We start from the raw sequence: 12,879 nt of genomic DNA, 5'->3' as shown, positions 1-12,879 counted from the left end.
ACTTAGTATTGTTAACAGTTAACACTGTTTGTGTGACGTCTGTTTTTTTGGTATTTTAGTAATAAACGACTACTCAGTCTTCAATTTAGTGAAACGAGCATATAATTTACATAAAGTTTCGAAATGGGGATTGTTTCTTCCTCAGGGGGGGATACAAAAAAACGACAGAGTTTTCCCCCTGAGGAAGATACAATCCCCGTGTCGAAACGTAGGGTAAATAACATACTCGTTTCACTAAATTAAAGACTGAGTAGCCGTTTATTACTAAAACAAAATTGTAAACTTTATATCAAAGTGCACACATCATATTTTTACTCTAAATAAAGTCCCGTTTTGTGCGAATCAATTACAACTTTTATTGTGTGTAGCCGGTCGTGCCCGATTGCCATCCCATGCAAAACAGCTTAGGGTTTGACGATCATCGCAAGGGACCAAAAAAGTTAGCGTGACCAACCATTACCCACCCCGATAGTGTTTTTTCTTTAACTATTTCAATGAACTCTGGGATATACTTCGCTGGACAATGGGCATCCGCCAGTGTTTGATCGCCACCCGGTGGATGATCTCTTGACTACAGGATCAAGCGAAACCTATTGCCTTCTGGCAACGAAGCTGAACCAGATCTTGCTGTTGCGGTGGGATGTGGGATGCATGCAGGGAAAGGTTCGTTGTTTTTTCTCACATGCCAACAATTGAAAACAAATTAAAACGAAACACTGTTTTCACTGTTGTCTGGCGTTTGCCTTTGTTTTTTTTTTCACTGAAAGCGTGATGTATTTTTGGGAAAATGTTTGTATCTGAGTTTTTTATATGACTTATATCTCACAACCCGGTCCCGGAAAAGCTGGCCACTTGCCTGCACAAACTGATAGTCAGAATCTGGGAAAACGAACAGCTACCGGAGGAGTGGAAGGAAGGGGTTATATGCCCCATCTACAAGAAAGGCGACAAACTGGAGTGTGAGAACTTTCGAGCGATCACCATCCTTAATGCCGCCTACAAAGTGATATCCCAGATCATCTTCCGTCGTCTGTCACCATTAGTGAACGAGTTCGTGGGAAGTTATCAAGCCGGCTTCGTTGACGGCCGCTCGACAACGGACCAGATCTTTACTGTACGGCAAATCCTTCAAAAATGCCGTGAATACCAGGTCCCAACGCACCATCTGTTCGTTGATTTCAAGGCGGCATACGACAGTATAGACCGCGTAGAGCTATGGAAAATTATGGACGAGAACAGCTTCCCTGGGAAGCTTACCAGACTGATCAAAGCAACGGTGGATGGTGTGCAAAACTGTGTGAAGATTTCGGGCGAACACTCCAGTTCGTTCGAATCGCGCCGGGGACTAAGACAAGGTGATGGACTTTCGTGCCTCTTGTTCAACATTGCGCTAGAAGGTGTCATGCGGAGAGCCGGGTGTAACAGCCGGGGTACGATTTTCAACAGATCCAGTCAATTTATTTGCTTCGCGGATGACATGGACATTGTCGGCCGAACATTTGCAAAGGTGGCAGAACTGTACACCCGCCTGAAACGTGAAGCAACAAAAGTTGGACTGGTGGTGAATGCGTCGAAGACAAAGTACATGCTTGTGGGCGGAACCGAGCGCGACAGGGCCCGCCTGGGAAGCAGTGTTACGATAGACGGGGATACCTTCGAAGTGGTCGAGGAATTCGTCTACCTCGGATCCTTGCTAACGGCTGACAACAACGTTAGTCGTGAAATACGAAGGCGCATCATCTGTGGAAGTCGGGCCTACTACGGGCTCCAGAAGAAACTGCGGTCGAAAAGCCACCGCACCAAATGTGTCATGTACAAGACGTTAATAAGACCGGTAGTCCTCTACGGACATGAAACATGGACAATGCTCGAGGAGGACTTGCAAGCACTCGGAGTATTCGAGAGACGGGTGCTTAGGACCATCTTTGGCGGTGTACAAGAAGACGGTGTGTGGCGGCGAAGAATGAACCATGAGCTCGCCCAGCTCTACGGCGAACCCAGTATCCAGAAGGTAGCTAAAGCCGGAAGGGTACGATGGGCAGGGCATGTTGCAAGAATGCCGGACAGCAACCCTGCAAAGATGGTGTTCGCTTCCGATCCGGCAGGTACGAGACGACGTGGAGCGCAGCGAGCGAGATGGGCAGACCAGGTGCAGAACGACTTGGCGAGCGTGGGGCGTATTCGAGGATGGAGAGATGCGGCCTCGAACCGTGTATTGTGGCGTCAAATTGTTGATTCAGTGTTATCTGTATAGATGTAGACTAAATAAATGAATGAAAATGAATGAATCTCACAACCCACCCACCAATGTTGAGCGTTTTGTAACTTATGGACATTCTCAAAGGGCAAATCTCATATAAGAATTCATTAACTGAACCGGTGCAAGCGAAAATGGTACATATTACTTACTTGATACTTGATGGGCTACAGCTCTTCGATGAACCTACGCCAAATGGAGTATCCTTCTCCACTGGACTCGATCCTGGGCCAATCGCTTCCAGTCGCCCTGAACATTGAGCGCCCTCAGGTCCTCTTCAACTGCAAAAAGCCATCGTGTACGCGGCCTTCCACGAAGCCTGCGGCCTCTTCCGGGTTCTCTACTAAATATTATCTTCGCTTGACGTTCTTCCGGCATACGAACAACGTGACCAGCCCACCGTAGTCTGGCGTGTTGTATAAGCTTAATAATATCCAGCCCTTTATACACCTGGTACAATTCGTGATTCATGCGACGCCGCCAGATACCGTTCTCCTGTTTACCGCCGAGTATTGTCCGTAGCACCTTACGCTCAAACACTCCGAGAGCTTTCCGATTCCTTTAACGTCTATGTCTCATGGCCGTATAAAGCCACCGGAAGAGTCAGAGTAGTATATAGCACGAGTTTTGTTTTCGTTTGCAGACTACGGGACATAAGCTGGTTACGAAGTCCGTAATAAGCCCTATTTGCAGCTGCAATACGCCTTTTCACCTCGCGGGTAACATCATTATCGCACGTCACTAATGTTCCAAGATACACAAATTCTTCTACCACTTCAAATTTTTCACCATCCAGCACCATTTCGCTACCACCACCACTAATGAACCCACGTTGATTGCCAGCGACCATGTACTTCGTTTTGCTGGTATTGATCGTGAGTCCCATCCTCGCTGTCTCCCTCTTAAAAGGCGCAAAAGCCTCTTCCACGGCACGGCGATCAATTCCGATAATATCTATATCGTCCGCAAATCCTAGGAGCATATGCGATTTTGTGATAATGGTACCGCTTCTTTGCACACCAGCTCTCCTAATCGCTCCCTCGAGCGCTATATTGAACAGTAGGTTCGAGAGTGCATCACCCTGCTTCAATCCATCTAAGGTAACAAATGACGTCGATATTTCATCCGCAACCCTTACACTTGATTTCGATCCGTCCAACGTTATACGAATCAGCCGTATCAGTTTCGCCGGAAAACCATGTTCAAGCATAATTTGCCATAATTCATTCCGTTTGACTGAGTCGTACGCCGCCTTGAAATCAATAAACAGATGATGTGTCTGCAAGTTGTACTCCCGGAATTTATCAAGGATTTGTCTCAGGGTAAACATTTGATCCGTCGTTGATCAGCCCTCACGAAAACCTGCTTGGTTTTCGCCGACGAAGGACTCTTCAAGCGGTCTCAATCTGTTGAACAGAATACGGGACATAATTTTGTACGCCGAATTAAGGAGGGTTATTCCTCGGTAATTGGCGCACTCCAGTCTGTGCCCTTTCTTAAAGAGAGGGCAAATGAGGCCGTCCAACCAGCTAGCAGGAATTTCCTCGTCTTCCCATATTTTCGACATAATATGGTGCAGAAGTTCATAAAGCTGCTCACTGCCATGTTTGAGAAGTTCAGCCGGGAGCTGGTCCTTCCCCGCAGCCTTATTGTTTTTCAGCTCTTTGACAGCTTTTTAACCTCATCTAGTGTAGGTGACTCCACAGCTTGTCCATCGTCGCTAATATTTATTCTGTTCACCGATGCACCGTCACTTCCTCCATTCAACAAAGTCTCGAAGTGTTGCTTCCACCTGGCAGCCACTTCAGTTTTATCTGTCAGCAAATTCCCTTGTTGGTCGTTGCACATGACGGGAGATGGCGCTGTCTTTCTCCGCACGCCATTGACAGACTCATAAAACCTCCGCATATCGTTCTGCTCCATTTTTTCCTGCGCCTCACTAATAACATGTTCTTCGTACTCTTTTTTCATTGCGGTGGGTTCATTTTTCGGCTGTTCTTGCTTCCTTGTACCGATCTCTATTCGATCGGGTACCTGACACCAACATCCGGCTTCTGGCAACGTTCTTCTCGTCTGTCACTCTCTGACACTCCACATCGAGCCAACCCGTCCTGGGTTGCCTCTGTGCAGTGCCTACCACTTCTCGTGCTGTTGTGCGCACCGCTCCATGGATCGACTCCCATAGATCGTTGATGTTGTCGCTAACGTTGATTGCACTTATCCGTTCGTCGAGCTTCTGGCGGTACTCAGCCGATACTCCTTCCGCCGACAATCGCTGGATATTGTAACGCATCGTTCGTGATCTTTCGTTCGATACAGTTGACAACCGTGATCGAATTTTACTGACAACGAGGTAGTGATCAGAGTCAATGGCGCCCATCCACCAGAACATGGTCTATCTGGTTGCAAGTTTCGCCATTTGGGTGTCTCCAGGTGTGCTTTCGGATGTTCTTTCGTGCAAAGTAGGTGCTACTGATGGCCATCCCTCTTGCAGCAGCAAAATTTACTAGTCGTAGGCCGTTGTCATTGGTAGCGGAGTGAAGGCTCTCCCTACCGATTATGGGACGGAAAAAGTCCTCTCTACCGACCTGAGCGTTAGTGTCTCCGATAACAATTTTCACGTCATGCTTTGGGCACTCTCCATAGGCTTTATCAAGACATTCATAAAACGTGTCCTTCACGTCGTCGGATTTATCGTTTGTCGGTGCGTAAACGTTGATTAGGCTGTAATTGAAGAATTTGCCCCGTATCCTCAACACACAGATTCGTTCGCTAATGGGTTTCCACCGCATCACTCGCTTCATCTGCTTACCCATCACTACGAAACCAACTCCATGCTCTGCTTTTTGTGATAGATGTTATACTTGAATGCAGTATTGGTCGTGGGGTCCACGGCTCGGAATTCACGTTCTCCGGATCTAGGCCATCGGACTTCTTGAATAGCAGCCACGTTCACTCCAACCTTCTGCAGTTCACGAGCCAGAAGGCTCACTCGTCCAGGTTCATTTAGGGTCCTGACATTCCAGGTACCGAGTTTCCAATCATAGTCCTTATTTCGTTGCCGGGTCGGTTGCCAAAAATAATGTTCTCTTTTTCTTCTATCTCCATTTTTCGTGGTATTTGAGAGGCTTCAGTAAGCTACCTTACCGGGGTCGCGTTACCTACATCGCGATGATGGGGCTGCCACCTTAGGTGTAGCTGACGCGATACAGCATTTCGTTAATCAGCCGCTGGGTACCAGGCAAACGCTGTTTGAGCCGCACCTCGTGGTGAACAGACGCTCGAGGCGTACCTTCTCACTCTAGCTGATGTCAGAAGGGCAACAGTGCCCAGGCTGCACTACCAGCTAAGTACACAACCCTTAGCTGGCGGTCTTTTGTCATCGGACGACCCGTGGAAGCGTGAGATAGGAACTTGTGGGGACCAGAGCTCTGTTGGGCGCTCCTTCCTTGATGTCAACCCACCATTTTGCAGCCCATTTGCAGCCATTTTGCAGGTACATGTTACATTGAGTAAATTTTACAAGAGACGCATTTTTCCAAAAACTTTGAAAATAAAATTCAAATTTGCACTTTTCTGCATCTCAACTGCACCAACGTGTTATGACTGATGTGCCTAAAGGTAGTACAGTTATGTTCCGTTTTTATCAACACGGTCCGTACGTTTCAGTTGATAAAATCGGAACAGTGACAAAATCGGAATAATTTTCTAAGACGATTTTTTTTTGCCAAAATTTTAGAAAAATGATATATTGCTGGGAAAATGTTAGATTTGCAGGTTCTAACATTTTTAAATGCTAAGGGACTGTCTATAAACCACGTGAACATGCTCGTGGGAGACAAGGGTTAGTGAAAAGAGACCAAAGTTATTGTATATTGAACATCAATGGTTGAGGGTCTTGGCAAGTAAGGAGTACATCAAGGTAACGTCCTTAAATTATGTCACGCAAAAATTATAAATTTTCAATCTGTCATCCCTTAATCGTTTCACTTTTTGTATGAAATATCAAAAAAATTGATTCCCCTCCCACTGAAAGCGTGACGTAATTTATGGAAGTTCCGTAAGAAAAACGAACAGTGGGTAATGTCTGTGACATAACCGCTAAGTGGACGTAGGACTTGACTTGACCATACCTTTAAGATACATAATATGTCCAAATTTCTCACATCAACTATTTTGGATAAATAATCGGCGTTGCATACCATTCCTTGGCAAAATCTTCTCATCGAACCGACACAGAAATCAAATCTACCTCGAACAAAAATCATCAAAAAAAATCAGGAAGTATCTGTCCGGTCACGAAATATTAGCCTCGACAGTGGCAACCTTCCCACTGAAGGACTGCCTGAAATAAACCACAAGTTGGCTCAGCAAGGGATGTAGACTGTATCTCAGCCCTTCCACTGAAGGGCCTTCTAATCCGTGCGATAGCGACTGAAGGAGAACATTATTTTTAACTCTTAGAGCCTTGAAAAAGGCTGTTTGCTTCGGCTAAGTGCAAAAAGTAAGAAAACGATCTTTTCAAATAACCGCGAATTTCTAGTGATGGTATAAAAAAGACTGAATGCTCTGCAAGCGAATGCACTTTTCTTTTATACTAGGGTAGAATACGGCATTGGCAGGGTGCGACAGTTGTTGGCACCCTCAACAATATTTGCGTTTTCCAGCAAACATAAACTATTTATGAACATAATTTTGATTCAATCACACAATTTCAAGTCTAAGCTTTCAGTTGAATAAGTTGTCCTTTTGCAACTTCAATACTTTCCAAGCTCATCAAAAAAATCATAACCATTCCCGTTCCAACATAGCGCATTTCAACCATAAATAATTGCCTACTTTTAGGGTATTATCTATTATTCAACTGTGAAACGTAGTGTAAGAATGGGGCGGCTCCAGCGGCTGGATAGGACAATGCTGTCCATTATTCAACATATAAAGACTCACGATGTGGAATATATTGTTAATATACAATACTAGCAGAACCGACGAGCTTCGTATGGGAGCCCCCTTCCAAAAGAGGAGGGTCTAATACCATCATAAGAATCTTCATCGTTCCCAAAACCTCTACATACAAATGTTCATGCCGTTTCTTAGTATATAAGGACAGACAGACAAAAATTCATTCTTATGTGTATAGATTTGGTTTTACGTAGTTTACGTCGAGTGGTCGTGTCTTGTACACAACCACCATGATTTTTTTTGTTGATGAAACAAACATATCATGTAAGGACCGCAAAGAGCAAGTTGTATATTTGAAACTGGTTGACAGACTTTTGCTTACGACTCTAAGGCATTACAAAAGACAAAAGATGTAAATCTTGGCAGCGGACAAAAAGCATATAAGTTCCCTTCTCCAAAATGGCCAACATTATTCAAATAGGTTGAAAATGGTAAAAGTTATGAAAATGTCAATATCAACACATGACATAAAATTTATGCCAAGGCTAAAATTCATGTTTTGTTTTAAGCCACTTTGATAAACAATAAAGTTTGTTCCAAAATTGAGTGAAGCAAGATGAGCGTGCGGCCGATTGATATGAATAAATTTTACTACTGGAGCAGTAGCAGTAGCAGTCACCCCGACGTACCCGCAAATACTTGAGCCTCAGTCTGGGTAGACTTTGGCACCACCGTCTTCGCTGGCACGCCTTCGGTCGATTCGACCTTGCCCGAGTCCGCGAATCCTTGGGCCTCAGTCTGGGTAGACCTCGACTCCACCGATTTCACGGGTTTACACTTGGCCGTCCCGACCGCCCTCTCCAGCTTGGCGTCCAGCATCGACTTTCGAAGTTTCTGCAAGCTCCTCTTGAGGTCCTTGCTGATATTATGCTTTGATGACGCAAAGTCGAAAGCCCATCGCGTTTGCGGTTCATCGCCTCCACAAGCCATGGGCCGTCAGGGGTTGTTGCCTACACTACTACCACTAATTGAAGAATTGACTTGGTTTTCCATTTTGGTCCCACGAGTTGCTCGGGAAAAGAGGTCCACCACGCCAGAGCCCAGCATGACGCGGTAAGGGACAATTACTGTGGAGGGTGCCCAGGTACCCCACAGGCTCTGTTAAAGGCCTAGCTTATTATTTCACCCCCCTGGCCATGCATCCCCTAGGCACGGGTCGCTTGACGCCTTGGGGTTAGGGGTTAGGGACGATGGTCCCGGTCTAACTCGCAGTGGCCATGGGGAGGGGTCGTCAAGCCCTTGGACAAAGTCCCTGCTGCCCCCGTATTGAGAAATGAGAAATGAGTACTGAGTAGTTAGATGTAACAAGTAGGATGTGAGTAGTGAGAAATGAGAAGTAAGTAAGAATACGTAGTAAAAAGTAGAAAATGAAAAGTGAGAAGTCAGCGGTGAGGAGTGGGATGTGATATGTGAGAAAAGTAAGAAAGACACAAGCAAGATGTGAGAAGTGAGAGATGATAATCAGGAAGTGGAAAGCCAAAAGTTGATAAGTAAGAAGTGAGTGGTGAGATGTGAGACAGAAAAAAAAACTTACGTATTTTGGTAAGTGGCCGCACTTATCTGCCTGTTTTCCAGATTTTTTTAAACTCGCAACGGCAGCCCATGCTTTCTTGATCCGTGTGCATATTTCGCCATGTGGCTACCAAGATATTTAAAGCTTTCAACATTCTCCACTGATTGCGCGGCTACTGTGAAACTGGAAAAGGTCCCCATGTTTACATCCAACGATTTGGTTATGTTGCCGTTGATGACTAAATCTGCCGAAGAGGAGCGCTCGGCTAGGTCGTTAAGCTTACTCTGCATATCAGGAGTGTAACGTCATCAGCCAATTCGAAGTTGTTTAGGTACTCCATGGCTATAGGCTGCCATAGCAATCCGCGGTTTGGTTCACGGTCAATCGCACCTACCAGAATCTTGTCGATTACGATGAAAAACAGTAACGTTTATAGAATACATCCTTGATTCACACCAGCTACGACCCGAATAGGGTCGGACAAGACCCCATTGTGCAGCACTCTACACGAGAAGACCTTGTACTGTGCCTCGATGATTTTCTCATATATTCCGCCCCATATATTCTCGTGATTTCGATTGCCAATCCGGAGATGACGAGCTCGATTCTCGGTCCGGTCTAGGATGTTTTCGGGCTGGAAACATTCTCAACACCCTGGATCCATTTTACTTGCCACACAAGATACAAACTCATGCAATAGCAGGCATAGCAAAGCTATCAATTAATAGCTGAGAAAATGCTAATAGAATACTAAGTTGAAAAGCCGTGCAAGTTCGATTCTGGAATGTAGAGCCATTTAAATAAAGTTGCAGAGCCATTAAAGAAGAAGAACAAGAAGAAGAAGCAACAACCTGAGTGTATTCAACATTCGAAAGTTGTTTAATTTCAACTTTTCTAATACCACCATGTTCGCGAAGAATAATTCTTATAATCTTATTAAACAAAGAAATACCTACCAGCCGAAATTCAAATGAAAAAAAATAGAGAGGTCACAAAACAACTCAGCACGATGACTACTTCGATTGAGCTTCAGTCCCATATATACGTAAATTATATTGCACAGCGCATAAAAAACTAATCTAATACTCGTCCGACTACTTCTAATCGCAGCAAACAACGAGCGCCAGATAGTCGCTTAAGAAAAAACAAACCTGCAGAAGTATCTACTTCGACATTTTTTTAACAATTGGATCGCCACGTGGTGAAGCGAACCGATGAATGCTGTGGTAGCACGTGCTATTTGTATAGTGGAGAAATTCGGTCATCTATGAGAGCCTTGAAAAATGATTGCAGAAGAGTAATTTCATTGAAATACACAATTAATTGTTCTGAGAAATTTAGGATTGGTTCCTTTTTTTGAAATTTTGAAATATGTTAACATTTATACCCCCAAACAACCAATTCGCCTATTACTTGTAATGCATGATGACTCCAAACTGAAGTAGTTAACCAATCAAATTGCAGACGTTCAAGACCTTAGAATCTTATGTTGATTAAAACAGGCCGATATACCTTCAAATTCAGCTTTGCACTTGCACCGCTCAGGAGATCTGACATGCATGCATTCAGATCACAGTAGGGGAGACTGGGTAGACTTGATCCTCTTTTCTAATTTCCGATGTATCACAGCCAAAAATAAATAAACATACGCAATTTCCACACAGACTCTCTAAGAAATATAGTATTTAACTTTACTGATGTATGACAGTCCTTAAATTATTGTTGTTATTGATACATAATCGTTTTTTTAGAGTGCTGTCAAAAACTACTTTTGAAATATTCGGGGGAAATTGATACCTCTCCAAGAACTTGCTTTGATAAAATTAGAAGGGTGCCTTCAGATTTTTTTGAATTTTTGGTTCAAAATACGCGCAATTTTCGAATTGCTGTGCGCAGTGCTGCAAAGTGTCACCGTACAAGTCACGCAAAGCGTGACAATAACAAAATCCAGGTCATGTGTCAAGTACTCAATTGTGATGCTCAATGTGGATCTCACATGCTTGGTGTAACGATCACCATGAAAGTGACATTTTAGCAACTAGCGCTTGGTCACTCACCATGTCTTCACTTCTTCTGCCTGTGATCACCAGCATGAATGATAGGAAACTTTCCTGATGTTGTGGTTGTCATATCCATGTCATCTTGACTATCGTGATGATCACTTGACCTATGCGGTGTTTGGTTCGAAATCAACGCTCGACAGCAATGGAATAATCCACTTAGCGGATTTAATGGATTTTTGCTGTGATAAAAATGCATGAAGGCTTCATGATGAAGCCAAAATAGAATTTTTGGGAACATTTAAGTGTTCTTATTGTTTATATTGACTTTTTGTGCAATATTTTAAGAGGTGCTATTAAAAGAAAAGTACATACATAGTTTTTCCAAATTTGATCCAGACTATCTTTTGAAAAAGGCCAAATTTTTTTTATTGATTTTTTCAAATGAATACAATTAAAAAACGACGCATCCTACAAAAAAATGTTGTATGGGTGACTATCGCAAAATCAGTCAAAGTTTCTAATAAAGATATCGGAAACAATTCAAATTGAGCCCTACACTGAAAAAAAATCAGTTTCAACAGTTTCAAAAATTAAAACTCGATTTGCGAAAAAACGCTTTTTTTGATTTGTATGAAATTGTGTCTCAAGATAGGTGATTATGTTCCCTACCAACCGTCCATACATCGCAAGCTTGACACTTTTAAGGGAAAAAAGTTTTTTGAACAAAATTTTTTTCTTGTCGGAATTGATTTTTTTTTCTCAGTGTCAAGGAGTGCCAGTTGATTTAACATATACATACATATATTTAAATATTCCTGTACAGTCAAGCAGAGTACAATATATAGGTCGTAACCAATCGCAACGGATAAAAATACACTGAAACTAATTTCGACAAGAAAAAGTTTTTGTTAGAAAAACTTTTTTTCCTTCAAAGTGCCCAGCTTGCGATGTATGGACGGTTGGTAGGGAACATAATCACCTATCTTGAGACACAATTTCATACAAATCAAAAAAGCGTTTTTTCGCAAATCGAGTTTTAATTTTTTAACGGTTGAAACTGATTTTTTTTCAGTGTAGGGCTCAATTTGAATTGTTTCCGATATCTTTATTAGAAACTTTGACTGATTTTGCGATAGTCACCCATATAACATTTGTTTGTAGGATGCGTCGTTTTTTGATTGTATCCATTTGAAAAAATCAATAAAAAAAATTTGGCCTTTTTCAAAAGATAGTCTGGATCAAATTGGTAAAAACTTAGTTATACTAATGACACACTGGTGGTACAAGTACCATGGTACAAGAATCTTGAAATGAGTGCCATACCAATTATTGTCTTTATTGAAGTTAGTCTTGGAATAATTTTCTTGTTCTCTTGTACCATGGTACAAGTACCACAGGTGTGTCCTTAGTATTAGAGCCATTCACGATTCACAAATACGGCCCATACAAATTTCAGAACCCTCCCATACAAAATACGTTACGAGAGGGTGGGTGGGGGCTTTCAACCCCCAGGTCCATTTTAGCGTTATGTAATTTGTGAATGAACTCTTAATTTAACTATTGATTTATCCAATTTATCAATTAAAAACGACGTCAGTCCAATCAAACGACAACAAAATCAATCAATAACGGTGCTCACCTGCACTTTTGACAGCTGACCGACCTGATACTCTTTATGGCTCTCAGCTTGTGGTTGTCAATCTGGGTGTCACGCTTACCGAAGGTACTCACGTGTCAGCTTCTACATGTCACGATGCGCTTGCAGTGATTGTCAGTAAAGAACATCGTTTAAAAGCGTGGTGCTTTTGTTTTCATATCTGATCATCTGGTGATGGTCACGACATTTTGCAAGACTGGCTGTGCGTATACATAAACGATTTTTGTTATTGAATTCTGCAGCACTTGAAATTTTAAAATTTGGGGAGACTTGATCCGCTTTCTTTGATATCTATGCAATAAATAATTTTTCCTGAGAGCCCTTCATCAAATCTGTACAATCTACAAAAAATTAGAAGCCTGTGAACAGATTTATATTTTTTTGAATTTTTTCGCCAAATTTTTGTATGGATGACTAATGGGAGATCAAATGTCCCCATATTGAGGCAATAACTTCAAATCCAAATATCATAAAACTTTGATGGAAT

Source organism: Armigeres subalbatus, chromosome 3 (assembly GCF_024139115.2).
Source record: "Armigeres subalbatus isolate Guangzhou_Male chromosome 3, GZ_Asu_2, whole genome shotgun sequence".
In the NCBI taxonomy this organism is placed as follows: Eukaryota; Metazoa; Arthropoda; class Insecta; order Diptera; family Culicidae; genus Armigeres; species Armigeres subalbatus.
This window is presented reverse-complemented; position numbering follows the sequence as displayed.